We start from the raw sequence: 8,546 nt of genomic DNA, 5'->3' as shown, positions 1-8,546 counted from the left end.
AGCAAAAATACTCCACACCGGAAACATTAAGATTGATGAGAACTTCATCACAGAGATCCTTTAATTCCTCCTTAAGCTCCTTTAACCCAACCAAAACCATTCTATAAAGAAAGAATAGAAATTGGAAAAATGTTTGATATAAAACCAATTCCAAACCAACCTCCCAATTAGAAAGACAAGATGAGGGTCGTCAAGAAGACCTCAGGAAATTTATACACTATCGAAACCAAACCAAAGAAGGACCTTTCGAGTTAGGATCTTTAACCCGGGCAGACTAATAAGGACATTCCTATGGATAACAAGTTTGTAACACCCCGAGACTACCCCCTGGACGTAATACGGTGCTTAGAACCACAAGTGATCCTAAGTTAACCCTTATACTGGTATAACTCGTGAGCAACTAAATAAAATACATTAATCTGAAAGAATTAAGTGGAAAATATGACTTTACTAAGTAAATTCAATACAAAACTGTTTAAAACTATTACAACTCTAGTTATACAAAACAAAACTGAAATTTAATACATCAACTATACTAACTGTCTATGAAACCTCTACTAATATTGACAATAGGTAGCCAGGACATAACCCCCAACTATCCCGAATCAATACGATTGAATAAAGAAATAAGATGCTACTAAATTGTGATTGACTCAAGCCTTCAAATATAAAGGACTCATCACCTGCTGACTGGAAACTGCACACTGTCTGATTATGATGTGTGGGCTGCAACTAGTACCTATATTATGAGATAATGTAGCACATAGATGTATATGTCGATCAGTACTTTTGAAATATACTGAGCATGTGGGGGTGAATGCATAAGTAAAACAATAACTCCATGTACTCATAGGCTGTCAAATAATTCATGCTAAGTGTAAATGACTCACCTTGGGCTTGAATAAAACACAGCTGTAAAATCATAAACATGAGTAGTAAAGCATAATGATAAACTTTGTGAGCCACAACACTTAGTTTTAAAAGCTTTTATTTTATTCTGTCTTAGGGAGTTTCTTCTAACCGACATTAACCATGTGAGCTGTCATGGAGTGCAACGTCTTACCCACGTTAGGGAGAGCTGTTCTAACCTTGCCATCGGAATAGAACCTTATATTAAGTGATCACTGACTTAAACCTATGGTGGCTCATAGTTCTAGGGCATGAGACCGCAGAATCATACCTAACTCGGTGCTAAATACTACTCCTATACTTATATGCTTATAGTTTTAGGAAATCCACCTTAAAATAACACAAGGGTTTATAATAAAAAATAATTGTGCTTCTCTTTCTTTAAATCATAAACTATATGAACAACTTGGATTCCCTATCTTAGCTTAGGATCAAAATATCTATTTCTTTCTTAAATCTTGGTAAACAACTTATAAAAGAGGCTTAAGATCATAGTCTTCTTGAAATCTCCAAACTCATATTGGGGTTTAAAGCATATGTACTTAAATTTTCAGAATTTCATAATAAAGCTTCATTCTCAACAATCATCTTGAAATCATTAAGAAATATCAATTCACAATAAAGAGGTACAATTCATAATATAAACCTTCAAGTCAAAGCATAAATAGATGAGATAAACATGTACTTCAATATGTAAATCACTTGTAAATTCATAAACTCAAAACGAAGTAGTTTGGGTATGAACCCTAATTTGAAAATCATGAAATCTTAAGAAAAAAATAAGTTTTGGTCACAAGGATGAAAGAGGTATCCTTGTTCATAACCCCACACACCTTAATGATGAAGAAATTGTGAAAATATTGAACCTTTAAGCTTGATTGCCCAAACTCTAAGTTGTTTTTTATCCTTTTGTGTATTAGATGCTGAACTAATGATTTTGATAGGGTTAAAACGTGTTTAGGGACTATTAATCTCTTTAGTTATGTTTAGGGACAGTTATGTAGTGTCAAATGACTTGGTTGCCCTCAAAATAACTCAAAAATTGAGTTTCTACACCACTTGGCCATTGGCTTTGCAGCGCAAACTCAATGGCAAACATTAGGCTTTGTGGCGCAAACCCTATGGAAACCATTAGGCTTTGAAATGCAATCCCTATGGCAAACATTAGGCTTTGCGATGCAAACCCAATGACAAATATTTTCCAATGAACGTTTACGATGGTATAGTGATGCCTAGCCATTGCCTAAGCTCTAGTTTGCGACACCAACTTAGTTTTGAGGTTCTTAAACACTCCCAACACTCCCCCCCCCCCCACAACATCAACACATGATCTACCATCACTATGGGTGTCCTAAAGATCATTTTAGAAGCATCAAAAAGGTGTTACGACTATGAGGTGTTATATTATCTCCCCGTTAGAATCATTTCTCCTTGAATAATAGATAGGAACTCATTGAAGTCTTAGAAATATTGAATAATGTAGACACGATATGTATGTAAATAAAGGATATAACTGAGCCAAAACATTAAAACTTTCATCATGAAACTGATTTCTAAACTGACATGACTTTACTTACTATAAAGAACTAATTTATGCTGAGAATTTAGAACTCGCTTGAGATGTTCATGATACAATCATACATATAGAACTGCGAAGTGATGACTTATGCAAGCACGAACTATGAGACAACAAGACTAAGATTATACATGGGGTATTACACTATCTAAGCTGGAATACTTGAAAAACTGAGATTATGCTCTGAACACTTATGAACTGAGTCATAACTAAATAGCTGAATCTGAAACATGATGCATAATGCATGAATTGAGTTGAATTCATAATTTCATGGATATGAGTAATTACCTCATGGAATAGCCATATTTATAAAACTTCGGATAGTAAGACAAGATGGAAAGATGGAAGATAATGGGAGTTTATTTGTCTGATTACTAAACTGAATTATTAGCTATATGGACTGAATTATACTGAAAGCTTATACTCAACGAAAGTATTTCTCCAACACTCTTTGCAAGAAGTTCTAATAGCATTAGGGAGGAAAGAATTCGTGGGCATGATCTGAATAAGATATCTGAGCAAGGAATCTTAATATAGCTATAACTCTGTAATATGGAACATAGGCCTACAAAACAAAAGCTAGGGTAGAATTACTAGGCCTTAGGCAATACAACTGCCACTTTCAAGCTTAGACATACTCCTCAAATACTCCCTCAACTATACATTCCCCATAAATGCTGCACTTCACTTGAGGCTACTTATGATCTTCACATAGGCACTGATAACCCTATCTACTGAAGTCTAAGCTGAACTAAATTCTCTCACTATGGTCAAGCCTACTCGAATCTACAAAGTACTACATATAACACCATAACACTAGTCTAAACCATGAATTCAATACCTCATGCATTTTCACAACTTCATATCGAAGAATAACTCTTATTACCCCTTCAATAACAAAATTCAATCCTCTTACTAGGAATTCACTAGAACATAATGCATCTATCCACTTACATACCAAGATGACATTCAAGCCTATCATTATAGCCACATACGAACTTCTAAGAAAACACCCATAAAAGCATCTTTCTCATATTCTCTAAACCTCTATCAATACTGACTTCCATGCACCATATCAAAGAAAACACATATGAAATTTCAACAACCCATGACGTATATCAAAAAGCTCTGCCTCAATCATTCTTCTCACTTATAACCTGAGATACAACAAGCACGAAAAAATCTTTTCCCAACACAAGATATTTACTCTCTCCTCTCTAAATAATTACTCATTACTACTATCAATTCACAAGGAGAGATCGCTGAAGGATTAAAATATGAGAACCTGGAATATGAAAGAATACTATGCATAACTTGGACACACTGAGGCCATGAGTTCTAGGAATTGAGCATACTATGAAGCATAAGTACATGAGTCATAAACTACATAACCTGAGTTTGGAGTTCATAAATTCGGCAATTATGATCCATACTGCTGAGTGAACTAAAACTCCTATTAAGGACTTAAAGCATACATGATTCTATGGAAAGTGCGTGAATATGAGCTATGATCATGGAGATGACATGTAAATCATGAGTAGATATCGTGATGACTGAAGTACAACAATTCGCACTGAGATAAGATGGGTTGGGCATCTTCCTCCCTTACTAATGTTCTACAACACACTGACATCACTACTAGAATCTAGAAGCCTGACTTAGTTTCTTATTTTATTATCTCCCCTAAGCTTTTTGCCATCATTCTAAGTCTATGGATCCTTAATAAATTCTAAACTAAACTGTAACTCCATTATCTAGGGTCTAAGATATAATAATACACATAAATAATAAATTCACCCTAAAAGACTACACCTGAAAGTGTAAAACCCACTACTAATACTCTCTTCTAAGATAGACCTCTTAACTTTCTATAGCCCCAATGGTCATCATATAATAACTTGATCACTAACTAACTTAAAATCTTCATGAGCATCACCATACCCTGAGTTCATACCATCTAGAGTTTCAACTCTTCTTTTTGTTAGCTCAATCATCCCAGATTCAGACTTAGATTCTAACACTTAACATGAATATTCCCAAACTTATAATGAACTACACTAACTTCATCCTTGAACACTCCCTTAATATATATTATCCTTAACTTTTCTTAGCTTCATCACTCATCACATACTTACACCCTTCTTGACAACATGCTTGCCTTACTAAACACATAAGTTGCCTACTTTTTATCATAACCTACCATTATCACATCTCTAAACTTATATTCTTCCCTAAACCACAAGAATCAAAATCATACCAAAAGACTCAACATCAACTATCCATAAATCCTTAACTTAGATATTAAGAACACTATATAGTATATAACTAGCCTCCTTTCACTTAGCGACTCAAGGGTACTACTAACCACACACAACATATAGTAACCTGAGAAAATAATGTAACCCCATATCACCTTGGGCACACCTCTACATCATACTTACAACATCATACTCAATTATAAATAAATGAACTTAAACTCTTGCATATACTGTTCAAGACTACTAGACCATTTCCATATAATTAGTATCACTAACTAATCAATCATTATTTCCACCTTGGTAATCATCCACTGTTCAAACTTATCATCTAGTGCTAAACATGATTTACAACCCAACCGCACATACTATTCTCACTTGGAAACTATAAAATAAAGCATCAAGAAACACTATTCCACTAGAATCTCATAATAACGATAATTGATCATTGATCATTGATCGTATGGCCTATCTTATTATTAGCTCATCCTCCCTCTACACATCACTAACATTCACCCATCTATACACCTAAATTCATTTCATAGCTCTATAAGTTTCAACTAAACTTATTGCAACCTCAAGAGAAGCCTAAATTAACAATACTAGACCACCAAATACTTTCATCAATAACCTATACCTTTCTAACACAATAACTACCAAATAACTCCTTTCTTACTTCAAGCAATCAATAATTCACCTTAACTAACAACCCCTTCTCTACCTTCTACTAAACTAACACTCGAGGATATATCACCTTACTACTAACTAGATTGTATGCAAAAGTTCATCTATACACATTCGAGCAATCGCCATTACCACATGTTTTGTCACTACACTTCAAAACCCATACTTGTAACTATAAGAAGGTTCTACCACTTGTGAATCATAACACTCAATGTCATAATATCTCTTTAATACAAACTCTATTTAACAATCTAGGTTTATACTATCTCTTCTCATGAGCACTATCTGTATTGAAGGATTAACAAGGAATCTGAATACATATCTTACTCTGTCTTAACTAAGCAACCCATAAGGATGAGGAAATAACTTTCAACTTAAGGAACTTATAACAGACTAGCGAGCTCCTCTCAAGCCCCTTGTGTGACTTCTGAAGTTACTGATAGTAAATTTGAGAACATCATCTTGGGAGGAATCGAAATCTAGTACTCATGTTATCTCGAAAGGTTACACATGAAGAGTTATAGAGTTACACCTGATCCGATAGAAGTTTCTAAGAGAACAACTTTATGGCACGATCAAGAGTAAGAAGAAGGGAAACATTTCCTAAATACTCTGTAGCCTCTCAAAAAAAAGTATAGACGTCTCCGTACCATTCCGCAAGACTCTACTAAAAACAGCTTCATAGACACCCTAGGACACTTGAAATCTAGGCTCTGATTCCAAGTTTGTAACGCACTGAGACTACCCCCTGGACGTCACACGGTGCTTAGGACCAAAAGTGATCCCAAGCTAACCCTTATATTGGCATAACTTGCGAGCAACTAAATAAAATACATTAATCTGAAAGAAATAAATGAAAGATATGACTTTACTAAGTAGGTTCAATACAAAATTATATAAAATGATTACGACTCTAGTTATACAAAACAAAACTGAAAGTTAATACATCAACTATACTAATTGTTTATGAAGCCTCTACTAATATTGACTATAAGTAGCCGGGATATGAACCCCAACTATCCCAAATTAATACCACTGAATAAAGAAAATAAGATGCTACTAGAACTGTGAATGACTCAAGCCATCAAATAAAAAGTACTCATCACCTGCCGACTGGAAGTTGCACACTATCTAATTATGATGTGTGGGCTGCAACTGGTACCTATATTATGAGACAATGTTACACATAGACATATATATGGATCAGTATTTTTGGAATGTACTGAGCATGTGGGGATAAATGCATAAGTAAAACAATAACTTAATGTACTCATAAACTTTCAAATAATGCATGAAAAGTGTAAATAACCCACATTGGGCTTAAATAAAATAAAGCTGTAAAATCATAAACATGAGTAGTAAAGCATAATGATAAACTTTGTGAGCCATAACACTTAATTCTAAAAGCTTTTCTTTTATTCTATCTTAGGGAGTTCCTTCTAACCGACATAAACCATGTGAGCTGTCATGGAGTCCAACATCTTACCTACGTTAAGGAGAGTTGTTCAACCCTTGCCATCAGAATAGAACCTTATCTTAAGTAATCACTGACTTACCCCACTATAGGCACTAAAACCTATGGTGGCTTGTAATACTGGGGCATGAGACCTTGGAATCATACCCAACTCGGTGCTAAATACTAATCCCATACTTATATGCTCAAATTATTAGGAAATCCACCTTAAATAGCACAAGGGTTGATAATGAAAAACAATGGACTATGGACCTTAAACTTGCTCGAGGTTATAATGAACTATGGACCTTAGAGAGGTAGGAGTGTACCATCAGTTGTCCAAGAAGGTGGTACCAGAGTAGTTCAAGTAGAAAGTGACAGGGGAACAATGTTATGGTTTTCTGGGAAGGCCAGAGTTAAAGTCTTCAAATACAGTTATCATAGTATTGTCTCAGTATGTCATCAGCCAACTTTAGTGTTATTTTATCTTGGTTCTACATTTTCTTATATGTTTGTTAGCACCACCTTCTAGGAGTCGGGGTGGACCTCAGAGAAGTAGAAGTGTGCCAACCAGCTGGTCGAGAAGATGGTAAAAGAGTAGTTTAGGTAGAAGGTGGAGGGAACAATGTTATGCTTTTTTAGATAGGCCAAAGGTAGAGTTGTCAGATGCAATTATCATATGTATTATCTCAGTATGGAATTTACCTACTTCAGTGTTATTTTATCCTAGTTTTATATTCTCTTTTCTGTCTATTTACTTTGCATCGGGTCTCGATATGATATGCGAGTATATGGTTATGCCTATTTGTATTTCTACCCTATTAGATGATTCTTTAGTGGTGGATCTGGTGTACTGAACCTATGTTGTGACCTTGTGGGGGTATGACACGAAATAAATCAAAATAATAACGCATCACAAGGCATCACACAAGCAATCACAAACTACAAAATTGGCTCTCATACGCCAATTGATGCGGAAAGTAAATAACTCATCACAGACTCCCATATGCCTGGAGAGTACACTCAAGGATAGAATAAAGCAACCATTCATCGCTTATAAATGACCAACTCATTATTTAACTATCGTTCCACAGTTTATTGTTATCTATATAAAAATTAATGAAGAGTTACTATGATTTTATATATAGGACCTATATTATCAGTTAATAAAGTATATGAAATTATTTTATTCTCATTGAATAAAATTAAGAAGTTAAATATATTACTTTTCAATTTTTTATTAGCTAAAAAATTTTAAAAGAAAACATTTTTTAAATATGATACTTGATTAGAAAAATAATGTGCTTAAAAAGAAAATAGAGAATATATTTATTAGGAAAATAGCATTTTGACCCAATTAGTAATAATAGAGACATTTTTGGACTAAACTATTAATGGTATAGCCATTTTGGATCAAACTGTCAACTAATGACATTAAAAAAAAATTAACACAATTTAAGGGGCACTTTTAATCATTTTTCATAAAAGCAATGGATAAAAATATTCACCTGCATTTAAACAAAGAAGAACTTACCTTATACATAAACAGTAACAATGCTATATTGAATTTGAAATGACACACACTCACTATATTCTATATAATAGATCATCATGTCAAATTATAAAAGTCATTTTTATTTTTTTTTGAGTTATTCTATACCGTACAACT

Source organism: Capsicum annuum, chromosome 5, assembly GCF_002878395.1.
Source record: "Capsicum annuum cultivar UCD-10X-F1 chromosome 5, UCD10Xv1.1, whole genome shotgun sequence".
Classification (NCBI taxonomy): Eukaryota; Viridiplantae; Streptophyta; class Magnoliopsida; order Solanales; family Solanaceae; genus Capsicum; species Capsicum annuum.
Note: the sequence above shows the minus strand (reverse complement) of the source record.